The sequence below is a fragment of the Schistocerca piceifrons genome, chromosome 2 (genome assembly GCF_021461385.2).
Source record: "Schistocerca piceifrons isolate TAMUIC-IGC-003096 chromosome 2, iqSchPice1.1, whole genome shotgun sequence".
NCBI lineage: Eukaryota > Metazoa > Arthropoda > Insecta > Orthoptera > Acrididae > Schistocerca > Schistocerca piceifrons.
The window spans coordinates 479,025,774-479,044,666 of record NC_060139.1 but is presented as its reverse complement, the minus strand read 5'-3'; the positions used below and the strand labels follow the sequence as shown (position 1 = coordinate 479,044,666).

Here is an 18,893-nt window from a genome sequence, read left to right as displayed (position 1 = left end):
TGAAGGAAACAGCGGCCGAGTCTCACCAAATGCTCTCTAGTATTTATGGTAAGTATGCTATTAGAGCAAGAATGTTTCTTGAATGGTTTAAACACTTCAAGAATGGTGATTTTAACGTTGTAGACCAGCATAGTGGTGGAAGAGAGAAGGTTTTTGAAGATGCAGAATTGGAGACATTGCTGAGTGAAGACTCGCACCAAACTCAAGAAGAATTGGCACAATTAGTGGGAGTGACACAGGAAGCCATTTCAAATTGTCTCAAGGCTTTGGGCATAATGCAGAAAGAATGGACTTTAGTTCTGTGTGAGCTGGAACCAAGAGACGTTGAACGGCATGTGTGTGTGTGTGTGTGTGTGTGTGTGTGTGTGTGTGTGTGTGTGTAACGCAAAAAATCATAGGGATATCCCGGCCTTGCTTCCATGTCGATGGCCAAACCGAATATTCACAGCTCCAAGATCATGTCTGCATTTGGTGGGACCAGCTCAGCGTCATGTACTATGTGTTAAAACCAAATGAAACAATCACAGGCACTCATTATCGAATGCAATTAATGCGTTTGAGCAGAGCATTTAAAGACAGATGGCCGCAATACAGCGAGAGGCATGATAAAGTGATTTTGCAGTACAACACCACTTGACACCACGTTGCAAAATATGTGAGAATGTACTTGGAAACGTTAAAATGGGAAGTCCTACCCCACCCACCGTATTCTCCAGACATTACTCCCTCTGACTATCACCTGTTTAGATCAATGGCGCATGGCCTGGCTAACCCACACTTCCGATCTCATGAAGAAGTCAAGAATTGGATCGATTCGTGGATCGCTTCAAAAGATGAATAATTTTTGCGATGCGGGATTTGTCCACTGCCCGAAAGATGGGAGAAAGTAGTGGTCAGCGATGGAAAATACTTTGAATGATACATGTGTAACCAATTTGTTTCATTAAAGCCTCAAATGTTGGGGAAAAAACGGCGGAAGCAAAGTTGTACTTTATGTGGCTTTTGTATAACCAAGCTCCCTGATGTAACATCCATGTAAATGTTTTATTCTTTGTTTATGACAATTTATATAACTGTAATTAATCTATGGATGTAATTTCAAAAATAATGTGCTGCAAGAGAATGTGAAAGTTAAAACTTTAATTGTAATACTGGTTCACGCATAGGGAAAGGTTTGTAATCATGTAAAACTTTGAGGGAAGTCCCTCCGCAATGGAGCTGGCTTGGCGGGAATAGAAAAGGTGGATCTGGCGGTCAAACTGCAAAGCTCCTATGAGACAAGAGTCAGTCGGTGGCTAGCAGGCAAAGAGTGCACACCTTGTGAACTGAAAGAGGCAAGAAAAACTGCAAGATTACATAATACAGCCTTGGATGCGGAAGTAATCCGGCTTATTATTCATTGCATACCTTGGTTAGCTCTGTATTATGAAAAACTGGCACTAAGACGATAATTCTCTCTCTCTCTCTCTCTCTCTCTCTCTCTCTCTCTCTCAGGCTGCGTTCACACTGCTGGCTGGGCCGGGCCGGGATGACATGTACTGGCTCGGCTCGTGCCTAGCCCGCTCAGGCCGACGTGTAGTGCATTCGCATTGCACGCCGCGCCGAGCCGGGACGGCGAAATGGGGGAAAATCGACTTCTCCGATTTTCATGTTTTAAAAATTCTTAGCGGTATATAAGACTTCACCACATCGCTTTATGAACTTATTTTTTCCTTAAAAGCATTACTTACATCGTGAAAAAAGAAAAAGTCTTCTTTTCGTTTCGCATGATTTGTTGGTTTCATAGCGCTTCCCAAATGATTTTGAAGAAAGTATGAGGCTAAAAAATCTGATTTTTGTAAACGTGGTAGTGTAACATCTTAGCTTCGTATTGAATCATTTATCTTTCCATATTTTTTAACAGTCATTGTGAAATGATGCTATTTGTCAACGTTGTGCACTTGATTTACAAATCTTGTAGTGAAAAAGTTATGTAGCAGGTAGCTTACTGTTAGATCCGTTTTAGACCATACATTGTTGGGAATGAAATGTAGCTAAAAGTACCAAAAAGTTTTTGAAATAATAATGATACTGATATCTGTCTATGGTCACAAGTAATGCGAGCTATTCAGTGGCGTCAGTGCCGCGTCTGCAAGCCACGGAGTTCGCGCCATTACAGCTTGGTTTAGTGTAGTCATATGTTGCAGGACAGAAGAAAACTAATTACTAGTGATCAGCGCAGACCTAGTGTCGGTCCCTCGTATTATTTTAATGGTCTCATTGTCTAGATAAATCCAAATGTATAAGAATTTTTCCCTCGGCTACTGGACAATCATCTGCTATGCTTTTATAATTGGCCAAATGTTGCATCACAAAAGACAAACAATTATTTGTCATCAACTTCCTACAATTAGCCTAATGTACATTTCATATTTCGAACTAAAAGATAAGAGTATATTAATCTAAGATGAGATCTTGCTCCTGATGCATTGTAATAAAAGCTTGCAACATTCTACATGATTTCTTTCTAGTTGCATATGATAAAATACATTTACAGATATTTCTATGTCTAAGTTTGACTAAGGCGCAAAAAGTTCATTTTTTTGTATTATCACTTTCGCAGTTCACGTAAGTGTAGTACCGCAATCTGTAAATAATTACATTCTTTAGATCGACCTTATCTCCACTTAGAAAGATCTGTGGATAGCTCTTACAATTGGTCTATTTTAGGAAATGAATGCAATGAAACCAAGGCTGAGTGGGACAGTGTTTCAATCAACGCTTTGCTGGATCATTTGACGACGAAATGATTAAGTCATCGTTTTCTGTAAGGTGCTGCCGTTTCGATTTTTCTACTGTAACTGAAAGAAAATGTGCAGATTCAGCATAGCCTCAAACTCAGGTATCTGTCCACTGGCATCTCCTTTCATGCACTAGCGTCGTCATTCCGATTAGGAGTGTCCACCATATCAGTGGAGGTGAAAGACGTTTGTATGGCCATATGGGAGTCACTTGCTCCCATTCATTATCCAACATGAACTGTTTCTCGACTTAAAGAAATTGCCAGTGAAATGCATATGAGGTGGGGATTTGCAAACTGTGTTGGAGGTATAGACGGGAAGCACATACATGTCCAATGTCCTAAATTTTCTGGCAGCATGTTTTACAATTACAAACAGTATTATTTGATTGTACTCCAAGCAGTTGCTGTTGCAAATTACAAATTTATAGCTGTAGATGTTGGTGCCCACGGTAAACAGTCTGATGCAGGCGTGTTTAAAGAAAGTATGTTATATAAGAAATGGGGAGCTGTTATTACCGCCACCAACAAGGCTTGAAGGAATGTGTCAGGAACTACCGTACATGATTTTGGGAGATGATTACCCCTTATTAGCGAATTTGATGAGACCTTTTCCTCACAGAAATCTGGGCAACGAGAAGATTCTATACAATGATATGCATTCCAGAGCAAGAAAAGTTGTTGAATGTACATTTGGTATAATGACCAATAAATGGAGACTACTGAGGAAGGAAATTGAAACATCCATTGACGTAGCTGATCACATAGTCAAGTGCATTTGTCTACTTCATAATATTGTCATTGACAGAGAAGGATGCAATGTTGAAGCTGAAAAGTTTTGTAACAATGCCGATATGCAGACAGCTGGTGCCACATTCAACAGAAATTCTACATTATGTTCGAAAACTGTCAGGAACACTTCTGTTGAATATTTTGTTAAAAATGCAACTTAATTAAAAAACCTTTCAAAAATAAATTTTGGAATTGAAAGTACTTAGCTATTTACTGTATTTTTGTGTATCTCATTTCATTGTAAATAAAACAAATAAAATTATAAAGGAAAATAATTTATATTTGTGTGTACTATCTGAAACACACTCCTTGGTTACTTCGTTCCATAATCTGGAAACTGCATCATTACTGTCATACTAGCCAAATTTCTGATACCAAATTGATGGACACAAGTTAATGTCATGTATATGTTATTCAGCATTCATTAAAGTAAGAACATCGCAAAAAGATGTCACAGACAACAGCTTATAGTAACATGCCACAGCATGACTTTACAATGCATTGTCATCTGGTAGGGACACATTTCCATCCCTCAGTGACACTCATATCTGTCTCCGTTCACAAGTAAATGCGAACTATTCAGTGGCGGCAATGCCGCGATCGCTGGCAAGCTATTGTTGTAAATGCATGTAAATACAGTAGATTAAATAAATGAAATAAAAGTAATTTCGCATGTATCATTATAATAAACGTAATTTTTCCTCACTGATTGTGAAATGTGAGGTAACATCTTAAAATAAAAGACATGTGCAGTCACACTTGTGATGAAAGCAGAAGGGAGACGTGTGATGCATGTACTGCAGAAGCTGTAGTGTTGCTCTGCAGGCTCGCGCCTGCGGTCGGCTCGTGCCGGCAATATTAAACACTCGGGATGTCGCCGGCTCGGCTCTGGGAGACTCACACCGTGTCGGCGCGGCCCAGCTGCCAGTGTGAACACCACAATTCAAAACTATGTGTTTGATATCAAAGCGGGCGGCGGCCCGGCCAGGCTCGGCTCGGCCCAGCCGGCAGTGTGAACGCAGCCTCATGTAGCACAGGAGATTGATGCTGCCACCACCTTCAGTATTGTATCATTGCATGGACCAGTTATGTGGTTTCATTTTCAATAATAATTTTGTGTTCTGTAAACTGTGTGTTGAGCCACCGTATTTTTTCCTTAGGTATTTACCTAGACAAGGCCCTATCCCAAGTGTTACAATAAATCCAAGCACCCTAATTTAAACTTCTTAGAGTTGTAAACTACATAATTATTTAGTGAGTATAAGTTTTGAAATACTACATGCAGTTTTCGTAAACGGACAATTAAAGTTTCATCATAGTACAATTACTAAGAGAAGATTTTTAAGTTTCTTGACACTAGGGCACTCTACTCAGCTGATCTGAACTGGTAAACACATAGAAGTTGGAACAATTCGTGCCGTATCTCCCACCATTGCCAAGCTCTACTTGGCATGTTGGCTGATGTGAGTAACTAGGTTTGTTCGAATGAAGATACCATGACCAATCACAACCATTTACAACTGTCTCTACTGCGCAAACACAGTTTTGGATCGTTGTGATCATCGTGACACCTTTGTCGAACTGTATTTAGCATGTTCTGGTGTCATGCCACGTGGAGCGCTAGGTGACACCATCATTCACTTTGTGTTGCTCAAATGTTTTTAGTTTAAACACAGCGCTGGTTACATGTTCTATTCATGCTGAGCAAAAGGTGTTTCGAGAATTTATTCTCGTTGTCAAGTGCAGTATTTATGTACAAATTTTTTGTGATGTTACACAAGCAAACAATGTGAGTGATAGTTGGCGTGTGTGTGGTTTTCCACATACCTGATGTGGCACAGTACCTGACAACCTCAAAAACATGACTACAATGCAAGAAAGGCAGAACAACACATATTCAAACACCATAAAAAGTACTTATTTACATCTTTGCACTTGAAAACTAGAAAAAATTCTCAAAACGTGTTGTGCTAAGCATGAAAAAATACATAACTAGTGCCGTATTTCATAATTTAAACAATGAATGACAGCTGCAGGCTTTAAAAAACATCAATTATGACACATGAAATTGAGTCAAACGTTCCTACTTCTCAGACAGTTATTAGTTTCAGTTAAATCAGCGGTTTTTATTACATAATAAACCTTCATTAGATAATAATCAAGTTCCTAACAAGTCTTTTGATGACTGTTATGTACACATATCATACATAAAGTGCAAGAGGGTATCCTAGACATAAATTTTACAACTTAAAATGTTATTTCCCACAATTTACATTTTCCCGTGTTTTACACCATTTTTTTGAAGTCCCTTGAAAAGTTTAAAAGTGGGTTTTCACTGTAGTTCAAGTGTTTCCCATATTGTGTAGTGACTAAATTGTTCAGCCTCAATTTCAGTCTGTGGATAGATTGATTTCTGAGCCCCATGTTAATAGCTCAGCCAGATTTATATGTCATTACAGCAATCACGTATAAACAACTTGCTACAAATATTCCCACTATACTTGATCCAGCAATCACATGTTCCACTTTAGCAAAATAATATAGGGAAGTGAATATTCCACAAGACTGCAAATAACAATCAGTAAAAAGACACAATTACTTCATATCTATTTCAAAAGCAGTAATTTCCTATATATAATTAAACCAACAAAAACCTCTTGTAAAAGTCAGTAGTGCTCCATCATTTGTAATCATTTAACAATAAGTATTATCTTCCTACTGTAGTGCACAGATAGTAAGAGTTATTGACAGCCAGTTGTTGCTTAAATGCATTAATACTACTCCTGTGTAGTTCAAGTCAAATCACTGGTACATTAGTTACCAAATTGTGCTACTGGCTTTTATCTTATCTGCAAAACAGAAGTTCAGTATCAAGTAAAGTCAATCCCAACAGTTAACTTACTTTATGAATCAAGTTAGTACTGGGCACAACTGTCTAATTAGGCTGGCACCCATTTTCTTGTACGTAACTACAGTTAGCTTGTTCATAATAGAACCTTGGTTCAATTCCTGTTTGTTTTGCTGCTGTTTCCTTTCAATAGCAATCTCTCCTGAGTCAGAAAACAGTGATACCTTTCCATTGCACACCATCACAATTACAAAACTGAAATCCTTTACAGACATAACAGTATCAGTATATTACTAATTTAATAGTAGCCAGTAGTGTTTTAAGTCACTGTTTGCTCATTTTTGAAATACTTATACTAGTCAAAAAGCTGTATACAATGCCTCATCATCCACTGACAATTATTCAATTACTTGTGACTAAGCAAGCTGAGATCTTTTTTACTTCCCCTCTTGTTTTGCCATCTGTCTTCTTAAATTCATTTTTTTTTCATTTCTGACTAATTAACATATGCGAGTATAATCTGCATTTTCATAGAAGAAAAAGGTTGGCCCTCAGTTTTAAAAAATGTAACACCAGATCTAATTTTGTGCTTAGTTTTATGTAAGTAATTCATTTTCTAATTTATTTCAACTATTCCTGGTTAATACTTTCATTATAGGGTGAAATCAGTAATTGTCTCATAACTTAAATTCTATTGCACACTTATAAACAAATATAAATTGCGTACTAATTATAAACATTTGGAGGAACAACTAATAGTATTCTTAAAACATCTATTTGGTTCCATTCGAAAACATGTGAGCAAAGTTAGTTAGTTAGTTAGTTAGTTAGTTAATTAATTCCAGAGTAATTACCAGTTTTGTAAAAAGTATTGTTTACATAATTATACCTGTTAATTTCATGACTTAAACAAATAATTAAGCCTAATACTTACAGTAGAAGAAACTGTTAAAGAGACAGAAATTTTCTATATATGCAGTTAACTGAATGAGTTAAGTTGCAATTGTAATTTTTGTAAATTAAACATCACACAATGTATAGTTTCAGTGCCTATTATTGTGAAGATATATAAGGGCCTGATTTTTGGGCTAGAGTCAGTCTATGGCCGAGTTTCAGACAAGAAACTTAAGTTGGTTACAACAACAACAATGCATCAACTCAACTGTGAAATAAGTGTAATACAATTAGGCCGTATGTTAAAACAACTGTTCAATACATACAGTAGTATTCTACAAGAACTGTGAAATGTGTGGTTAGGTTTTTACTGCTTGTAGGTGTTCAAAAGTAAATTATTGTAGCAGTATGTTGATGTTTGCCTGAAAACTATTAATGAGGCTTACCTAAAGTTAAACAATAGCGCACTGGCCATATAACTGTGTGTTACTGAGTGGTTGTGAACAGTGAAAGTAAATAACAGTGAAAGTAAATAACTGTGAAACGCAAATGTGCACCTGTCGGCTACATAATTTAAAATAGTCAGTGTTGAAACTCCACCCCCTCCATTTTTCAGCCAATATCACAATGCAGTACGTTGACACTGACAAGGGAGCCTCCCCATTGCACCCCCCTCAGATTTAGTTATAAGTTGGCACAGTGGATAGGCCTTGAAAAACTGAACACAGATCAATCGAGAAAACAGGAAGAAGTTGTGTGGAGCTATGAAAAAAATAAGCAAAATATGCAAACTGAGTAGTCTATGGGCAAGATAGGCAACATCAAGGATAATGTGAGGTCAGGAGCACCGTGGTCCTGCGGTTAGCGTGAGCAGCTGCGGAATGAGATGTCCTTGGTTCAAGGCTTCCCTCGAGTGAAAAGTTTAATTTTTTTATTTTCAGACAATTATCAAAGTTCAGGCACTCACACATAATCAACTTTGCTCTCCAAAATTCCAGGACATGTTCGGATTTGCTTGGACATATGCAGGATTTGACGGTCTACACACGGAAAAATTTGAAAACGTTAAAAACATATGTTTTGACAGAGCACAGGGAAAACTGTGCGACTGTGAAACTGTTGCATTCATTTTTTGCAGTTTATGTGACAAACTCTTATGTTTTCATCACTTTTTTGGGAGTGATTATCATATCCACAAGAAAACCTAAATCGGGCAAGGCGGAAGAATCTTTTTACCCATTCGCCAAGTGTACAAGATAGGTGTGTCGATAAAATATTCCTGTCGTGTGACGCACATGCCGTCACGAGTGTCGTATAGAATATATCAGACGTGTTTTCCTGCGGAGGAATCAGTTGACCTATGACCTTGCGACCAAATGTTTTCGGTTCCCATTGGAGAGGCACGTCCTTTCGTCTACTAATCGCACGATTTTGTGGTGCGGTCGCAAAAAACAGACACTAAACTTATTAGAGTGAACAGAGATGTCAATGAACGAACGGACAGACCATAACGTTGCGAAAATAAAGAAAGCAAACATTTCGCTTGAGGGAAGACTTGAACCATGGAGCTCTCGTACCGCGGCTGCTCATGCTAACCACGGGACCACAGCGCTCCTGAGCTTATACAGTCCTTATACAGCAACATCAGTTGCCTACGTTGCACATGGACTACTCTGTTAGTATATTTTGCTTATTTTTTTCATAGTTCCACACAACTTCTTCCTGTTTTCTCGATTGATCTGTGTTCAGTTTTTCAAGGCCTATCCACTGTGCCAACTTACAACTAAATCTGAGGGGGGTGCGATGGGGAGGTTCCCTTGTGAGGACAATCAACAATGAAATAAAGCAGGCAAATGTCACATATAGTGCCCCGGGTGTGGACTATTTTATGTGGGCACAATAAACTAGGACTTGCGAACTGTAACTGTGATCTCGGGCAGTTTACAGTGATTTAAATGGAGTAGATGCTACAGCCATCAGTGCCGGGGTTTCATGGCCACAGTATGACAGCAGCCAATCAGCGAGCAGGTTCTATGGAAGCAGCCATTGAGTACAGGAGCAACCAATCAGCATGCAGGTAGACACATCCAAACAAGACACCTCGCGAAGAGAATTACAACTTGTAGCAACTGTGCAGACGATGGATTGAGATGAAAACTGCAGCAGCAGCAGCACTAGCAGCAGACAAGTGAATAAGAATAAGGTAATTTCATAGCAAAAGCAGTTTTATATTAAGTGATACATAATGAGTAGCCTTAATGAACAAGACAGTGTTAAGGGAGAACAGGAGACTGATTCTGTAGACGATAGTGGTTATAAATCAGTCATGAATGTAACTTTGAATGAAGGAAATGAAAGTCCTATCGTAGATGAAATACTAAAAGTGTCATCTACAGTGTACAGTGAGCTGAGCGAAATGGATGAAAACAATACTGAAGTGGATGAAATCAAGGAAGAACCTTGTAGCGAAAGTCAGCAAGGGCAAAAGTATACAGCACACAAAAAACTGGAAGGACTGGAAGCGATGTTAAGGTAAATTATGAGTAGTATGTGTAAGAAGGAAGACATTAATATGGTGAAAAACAGTATGAAAGAAGACAACAATAGGATGGAAAAGAAAACTGATAGTATTAGAACTAACATGACTAGCTTAAAGGACGAACTGAAGAAAGAAATTAAAAAGGGGATTCAGGTAATCAGCTGTAATCTTTCAGAATTAAATAACAAGGTTGAGGAAGTAGCTAAAGATAGTGATGGAAAGATAAAGAAAGTAGTACATAACACTAATGAGAAATTAACATTAATGAGTAGTAAATGTGTAGAAGAGAGAAAGAAACTTTGTGATCACTATAGCTGGAAGGTGGAGGCTTCTGAAAAAGAGTGTAAAGACGAAGTCAAAGCTGCCAGTAAATTTTGTGCTGAAAACAGGTTAAACTTGAGAACCAAATCGATCAGATTAAAAATGATTCTGAAATGAAGGTAGAAACCAAGTATGTAGAAATGATAGAGGAAAAACTGGTAAAAGTAAATAAAAATGTAGATTCAAAATTGGCTGAAAAGGGGAAAAAGATGGAAGTGGTACAAATCTAAAGTGTAGATAGAGTATGTAGTGTCCCAAACAGTCCCTCATTTGTTAGTTGTAAGAAATTTAATAATTTTGAACCGTATGGAGAAGTGCATCCACTGGATTTCATTAGGGAGTTTAATTATTTGCCTGAAACATGGAATGACAAAGAAACAATGTCATTTGTGAGAAGTTTTTTGAAAGGAGATGCTTATGGATGGGCAGCTCAGGTAGCTGATAGCTGTACTTCATGGCAAAGCTTTAAGAAAGCATTTTTAGATAAATATTGGTCCAAAGAGAAGCAGCACAGAATTTTGAGTGAATTTTGGAGAGAAGAGAGATTTGACTCTAGGAAGGGCACTGTGAAAGGTTTCTGTCAGCTTTGGACAAACAAACTGAAATATTTGGACAAAGACCTAGGTAGTGAATCAATAACTGTGGGTTTAGAAATTAAGTTGTCTCAGAAAGCTAGAGAATTGCTTGTACCTGCCCCTAGGGGTAATATTAGTGATTTCTTGAATTATGTTGATAAAGTGGAGAGGGTGAAGCCCTCAGTAGAGGATTGCAGGAGGAATTTTGATGCCAATAATCAATCAGGAATAGAATTTCAGGTAAATAGTATGAACAGGACTAATTACAGAAGAAATTCAGGGAATAGTTGGGTGTAGGATAGCCAGAATGGGCAAATTCATGGTAGGAGAAATTCAAGTAAAAGAAATGGAGCAGATTGTTTTAATTTTGGATAAAACAATTTAAACTAGAAAATGCTCCAGTTTTGGCTCACACTCGAGCAGGTCGTGATGAAGAGCCACTTGCATATAAATGTGCTGTAATGACAGGTAAGAGTAATGTAAATGATAGAGTAAGTCGTGTGTAATTGCTAATTCTAGTGAAATGTCGGATGATGGTGTGGGTAGCAATGTTTATCCCATAAAAGGAAAGGATGAACTTGCTATAATAAATTTATAGTAATGAAACATAGTGTGTAGATGTCACTCAGGATAGCCAAAGTGTCAAAATGGATGTAAATTTTTTAAGAGAACATAAAGAAGGCAGGTGTTTTGCTTTGTGGTCTAATACTGGAAACAAGGATCAACTAATTAGCCAAGTATTTGAGGGCAATGAAAGTGACAGTGGGTCTGATTCTGACAGTAGTAGTAATAATAACAACAGTGACAAATCGAGTAGTGATGAGGACAAGGTATTTGAATTTATAGTTGATAATGATGGCAATGTGTTAAGAAAGAATAAAGGAGGATAATATTATGCCCAATGAAGAGTTTGAGTTTGAGAGAGGTAATGAGGAAGAGGACCATGCTATCTGGCATCTGACTGTCTGATAATCATTTTGGTAATCAAGATGATAGATTTTCCAAGGAAAGGATTAATGAGGATTTGTTGTATGAAGAATATCACAAGGTAAGTAAAAAGGAAGTGTGACACCCTGTAATAACAGCAAGGGTACAAGGGATAAATGTTAAGTGTTTACTGGACAGTGGGAATGATCTGAATGGCATTTCATACGCATTTTTTGAATCTATTAAGAACACAGAGGGGATAGTAGTGATTCATGTTCTTGGAATAAAAATTATTGGTGTTACTAGTACCCTCTCAAAGAGGGTGAAACAAGAGGTACTATTAACTGTGGAATTGGCAGGACAGCTGTTGCAGTGCAATTTCTTGGTGATACAAAATCTCAGCATTGACGTAATATTTGGAACTAATTTATTGTGAAAATGGTGTGTAAATATTGATTTTGCTAGTGGTAAGTTTAGTTTTTAAGTAGAACGGAAGTAGGTATGAAGTATTATTTTTGGAAGATATGGACAAGTGTGTGCAAACAATTAGATTTGCCATTAAGAGTTTTGACCACTGAGCAGGTTACTGAGGAAAAAGAGGAGGAGAGGGTAAGGTCGGAAATAATAAAGCAAGTTGAGGATATTGAGGGTATTACAAATAGTCCGAGGGAAGAATTAAAACGTATTCTCCTGAGGTATTTTCAGACAGGCAAGGTTTGGTAAAAGATTTTGATTGCAAATTAAAGTTTAAGGATCATGAACCATTTTTCAAGAAACCTTATATTACTCCATTTTTAAAAAAGGAAGCAGTGAGAAAAGAAATCCAAAAGATTGTCTCATGGGGGATTATTGTAAGGTCAACCAGCAGTTATAATAACCCACTTGTGGTTGTAAAGAAGAACGGTGGTGTCAGGTTGGTTCTGGATGCCAAGAAGTTGAATGAAACTGTAATAGGGGAGAGTGACATACCAGCTAACGTAGATGAAATTTTGCAGAAGTTCCATGGATGTAAATTTCTGACTTCTTTTAATGTGACTCGTGGCTATTGGAATATCATCTAGGCCATGTACAGCATTTTTACGTGAAGATAAGTGTTACCAATGCTGTGTTGTGCCATTTGGTCTGAATGTGTGTGTGTGTGTGTGTGTGTGTGTGTGTGTGTGTGTGTGTGTGTGTGTGGTTTTTTTTTATCAGAGCTATTGACAAGGTGCTAGGTGAGATATTAAACAACAAAATAACGGTCTACGTAGATAATGTCCTAGTAGTGAATGCAGAATGGTTCAAACACTAAGATTCTGAATGAAGTATTGATAGCTGTGTATAGGGGAGGCACGAAACAAATTAAATAAATCTGAATTTGTAAAGAAGAAAATTTCATTTCTGGGTCACAGGATTAACGAGGAAGATATACAGCTTGATACAGAAAAGCTCACTGCTACTGCGGATTTCCCACCCCCAAAGAACAAGAAGGACCTTAAAGCTAAGTCTGGCTTGTTTGGCTTCTACCGAAAGTTCGTATCAGATTAGTCACTTAACTGTTCTTGCCTTGGTAATGTGTTGAAAACGAACGTGGTGCGGACTTCGACAGAGGTGTGTGAATAGGCATTTCAGAGTTTGAAAACAGAATTAGTAAATAGTAAGATGTTAGGACATCCAAATTTTTCACTGTCTTTCAGTGTGAGTACTGATGCAAGTTTTTGTGGTTTGGGTGTAGAAATTTTCCAATTAGTACCTACTGAGATCGGGGTTGAACACAAAACTATTGCTTTTCCTAGTAGAACATAACAGCCACATGAAAAGAACTATTACATTTCAGAATTAGAGGCATTGGCAATTATTTTTGGATTTCAAAAATTTGAGTGCTACTTGCTTGGACATAAGACTGTAGCATATAAAGATCATAAGGCTTTGAGTTACCGTCGGAAGTGCAGGCTTAAACACACCAGGTTAACTAGGTGGGTGCTGTATGTGCAAGAATTTGATTTGGAGGTAAGGCATTTAAAAGAAAAAGACAATATTGTGGCTGATGCATTATCTAGGATACCAGCAGGGAAGAAGGATACTGGCAGTAGTGAGAACTATGAAGAAGTAGTATGGTTGCTTTCTTTGCTGAGAGTGAAGGATGAGAAGCTTATTAGGAAAATTTGCATGCAAATGAGAAGGAAGCAGAATGAGAAGCCAAATTTAAGGTTGGTTAAGCAGTATTACAATTCAGACAACATACCAAAGGTGAAGCAGTACTATACTATGCATAAAGGGGTGTGGTGGTGTTTAGGAGAAAAAATTTGAATGATCAGGACTGGAAGTTATGCTTTCCTGACCAACATATTCATAAATTTATTGACTACTTGTATGAGAGTTATGGAAATTACGGGACCAGGAAAACAGTAGCTAAGATATAGGAGACAGTAATATTTAACAACTTGTGGAGAAGGGTTAAGCAGAGACTAGAAAGGTGTGATAAATGTCAGAGATTAAAGACAACTGGTGTGTCATCAAAAGTCTTAATGCATTCTGTCCTTCCTAGCGAACCTAAACAGCTTATAACAGTTGACAATATAGGAGCATTGCCTGTATCTACAGGAGGTTGTAAATATATTTTCGTTGTTTTGGACACATTCTCAAAATATGTAAAACTGTATCCAATTAAAAAGGCAAATACTAGTACTATAATTGAGTACCAAAATCACTTTTTATGACAATGGTCCACGATTTGTTTCAGAGAGGTTTGAACACTGTGCGGCAATACACAAGATAAAACACACAAAGATTTCTATCTATTTTCCACAAGGTAACATGAGTGAAAGGGTTATGAAGGAGTTTAATAGACTCTCCAGGACTTATTGCAGTAGAAAACACACTGCTTGGGCGTGTCACATTAGACATTTTGAAAACATTATCAACAACTTATGGAACAAATTAACAGGCGCTTATGTTCAACAAGAGACACAGCAACATCTACGGAGAAAAAGTGGATTTCTCTCAGGTAACTGAAATAGCACAGGATAAAAAGATCAGATTGACAAAAGAGATGATGAAAAAGAAAGCAGCAGGAAGAAAGAGAAGGCATGACAAAGGAGTGAATCCGACCAGTTTCAGAATAGGTGATTTTGTCCTCGTTAAAACCAAAGAAAAATCTAGCAAAGTAAATGATGATATTAAGGAGTTTTTGCGTGTCTCATGGTCCTTTCAGAGTGGTACACATTGCCCATGACAACTCTTATGAACTGGCTTACACAAAGACTAACAGGGTATTTGGATTAAAGAATATTATTGACCTGAAACCCTATGTATCACCAATTAGATGTTTGAATGTTGATCCACGACAAGTTAAAACATTTCTAAGCTTGGGTAATATTGAATTTGTTACGAAAATGGAGTGTGTGTTGAACCAGAAGTAAGACCTACAAGGAAGTAGGGGCTTCAACATGCTGTGTTGGATTCATTATGTGGCAATAATGCTTACCCCAGGTGTCTGTCTCATTTTTCATGTTTCCTGAGGTAGTCAAAGTCTTCTCTTATCCTAGCTGTAGTTTATAAGTTAATCAGAATTATTCTATCTTCTACTTTCATGCGATTGTGTACAGTAGGATACTTTAGTATACGGAAATGTTAGAAAAAGTTTCTGCAGTGTTGTGTGTAATAGAATCATAAGAGGATGGAAGAAAGTAAACTGACACCATGGTTAAAGAATTTCTCTCAAACAAAGAGGTATCGTAAACTGAAAATTAAAGGCATCAGCATATGTGGAGGATAATTAACATCTGAAGTAATCAGCTCATGGGTGCAACAGCAGCGGCAACATGCAGTATAAACCATCTTGAATACTAGGTATTAATATTAATTGTGGTATAATAAACGTGTTTGTATTCAGTGCAGTCAATATATGGAGATAACTATCTACCCATAGAAGTATGTCATGGTACAGCCTTTGCCTGAAGTAATGTGTTGAATGTATAAGCGAGATTTGTATTTCAGGCTACAATCTCAAGCAATTTGATAACTACAGTGAAATAATAGTTTTTCTAAGTGATAATGATGTTAGTGTGGAGTGTTTTCCAGTAGAATCAATTTTGCATTGGAGAAGCAGAGCAGGTGTGTATTAGTTAATGAAGTAATAATGAAATAATAAAATAATGAATAATGTTAGGGTCTCAATGGTTAGTGAGCCTGTCTCTGTAGTAGGGATATTTTTTTGAGAATCCACTCCACTAGCTAATAATGAGGTAAGAAAGGTAAGTAAAATAATGGAGCTGACAGACATGATTAATGAAAAAGATATATGTATACAAACAAATGTAGTGTAACTGTATTGATGATCTATTTCTGAACTAGGCAACAATGCATACTGTATATATTGTGCAATTCATGACACTGCAGCTGGGAATGAGAGCTTAACAGAAAGAGCAATATTTTAGTGATGTAAAAGTCATATAATGCTGCATTATTGGCTCTATAGGTGATCTGAAAACTATTTGTGTTCTGAGGAATTAACAGCTTAAACTGGTAATACTGGAATGAAGAAAAGTAATTTTGCTGATTAACTGATAACTGTGGTGCTAGAGTGATGTGAATATTCTGACAGGTCAACTATTTGGTAACATTTTGTGAGGATTTAATTTTCTGGTTGAAAGAGTAGTGCTCAGAGTTGAGTAGAGAAGTGGGGCAATGATTTGGTACAACTTCCATCCCCTTAATTTTGATTCGAGTAGTAATTAAGTTATATAATAGTGACATTCTTCCTTTTTTCATAATGTAATGATTAGTAAATCTATGCTACTGCACATCTTGAGATTTTACTAGAGGTAATGTACATATTTTAGACATTAAGGTGATATTTTGCAAATGAGAAAGAAAGTCTTTCAATTTTAGTGCTAATTAATGTTATGAGAACTATGTAATGTATTTTTTTGAAAAGTAATTACTATCATTTTTAGTGCGGAACAATTTTTTCCTTATATTTAGAAGTAAAAGTGAGTGTACTAAAGTAGGGTATTATGTCTTATTTTTTCATGTACCGTGGCGGAGGAGAACCACCTCCAAGGGAACTGATAGCAGTGCATTTCCTTACTAACTGCCACATGGACCTGTTGAAGATGTGGACAACTTGGTGAGACAATGTGTAAAAGCTCATTAAAAGTGTGGAAGTGCTTGTGAAAAATACTGAACATCGAACAAGTGAAATTTTCTGTCTAAAAAGTGAACTACAATGTGCAGTGTAATTTAACTTTTTGCAAGCCAAGAGGATTTATTTTTTTTAAAAAAAAGAAAGGACTTGCCTAAAATGATATGTACCTTACAATGTAATCCTTGTTTACCCAAGAAGGAAATCACTTATGATGGAGATCCCTAAATTTTATTGAAAGTGTAGATATTTTGTGCCATTGTACAATACACTTTATGTAAATATTTTGTATGAGGATTTTCGTATGGCCAGTTCAAATAAGTAGAAATTTGAAAAAGAATGTGTACTGCAGTTTTGATAATATTTTGATATGTAATACTTTTTTGTGTGTAGATAGTTAAACCCACTGTTCTGAAGTCACTTGTGGTCATTGAACTGCCCAGGTAGCTATTTGCAATATCTATCTTGTCAATCCAATGAGGGGGTGATGTGACAAAGCAAGCTGGGATCTTTTTACTTCCCCTCTTGTTTTGCCATCTGCCTCCTTAAATTATTTTTTCCCCATTTATAACTAATTACCATTAACATATATGTGCATTTTCATAAAAGAAAAAGGTTGGCCCTCAGTTTTAAAACATGTATCATCAGATCTAATTTTGTGCTTAGTTTTATGTATGTAATTGATTTTCTAATTTATTTCAACTATTCCTAGTTAATACTTTCATTATAGGGTGAAATCAGTAATTGTCTCTTAAGTTAAATTCTATTGCCCACTTATAAACAAATATAAATTGTGTACTAATTATAAACATTTGGAGGAACAACTAATAGTATTCTTAAAACATCTATTTGGTTCTATTCGAAAACATTTGAGCAAAGCCAGCTCTTAATTCCGAAGTAATTACCCATTTTGTAAAAAGTATTGTTTGCATAATTATATCTGTTAAATTCATGACAAACAAATAATTAGGCCTAACACACAGTAGAAGAAACTGTTAAAAAGACAGAATTTTTCTATATATGCAATTAACTGAATGAGTTAAGTTGCAATTGTAATTTTTGTAAATTAAACATCACACAATGTATAGTTTCAGTGCCTATTATTGTGAAGATATAGAAGGGCCTGATTTTTGGGCTCGAGTCAGTCCACAGCCGAGTTTCAGACAAGAAACCTGTGTTAGTTATAACAACAACAACAATGCATCAACTCAACTGCGAAAAAAGTTTAACACAATTAGGCAATGTGCTAAAACAATGACAGTGTCTGTTCAATATGAACCGTAGTATTCTACAAGACTTGTGAAGTGTGTGGTTAGGTTTTTACTGCTCCTAGATGTTCAATAGTAAACTATTGTAATAGTATGTTAATGTTTACCTGCAAGCTATTAATGAGGCTTACCTAAAGTTAAACAATAGCGTACTGGCCATATAGCTGTGTGTTACTGGGGGGTTGTGAACAGTGAAAGTAAATAACTGTGAAACGCAAATGTGCACCTGTCGGCTACATAATTTAAAGTAGTCAGTGTTGAACTTCCACCCCCTCCATTTTTCAGCCATTATCACAACGCAGAAAGTCGACACCACGGATAATCAACAATGAAATAAAGCAGGTGAACATCACATACTGAAGCATCTATGGTTTTACCAGTAACAGCTGAGTTAATCTCTAGATCACTCTAAATTTCCCACCTACAAAACTTCTTTAATTTCTTTTAGTTTTTTAAGGAATGTAGCCAACACTGATTGTTCAAGTCCATACTTCCTCACCATGTCTACTTGTTTCATTCCTTTATCAATGCCTTTGAAAACCTCAATTTTTGTCTCCAACCACATTTGTATTAGAGTTCTAGCCATTGTCCAAATCTTAGCTTAGTCCAAAGCATTTACATCAATTAAAAACATTCACAGACTCCAAAAATGATGGACATAACCTGTGTATGAGCCCAACGAAACTACTGCAATATATAGCGAAGCTTCCGGAAATAAAGCGCCGAAAATCTAGGCGCTAAATAAACAATTCCTACCGGTACAGTGAGCTTCTCAGAAGTGGGGAATAGTAAATTTCTCGAAATTATGTCTTGGTTATAACAGGG

At 36.8% G+C, this 18,893-nt stretch overlaps 1 protein-coding gene across 3 annotated transcripts in view; it reads right to left on the bottom strand.

The window, feature by feature from the left end:
• The window catches only part of LOC124776442 (spindle and kinetochore-associated protein 1-like), a 90,935-nt gene that overhangs the window by 34,751 nt on the left and 37,291 nt on the right, over nucleotides 1-18,893 (bottom strand). The gene's annotated exons all lie outside the window — the stretch shown is intronic.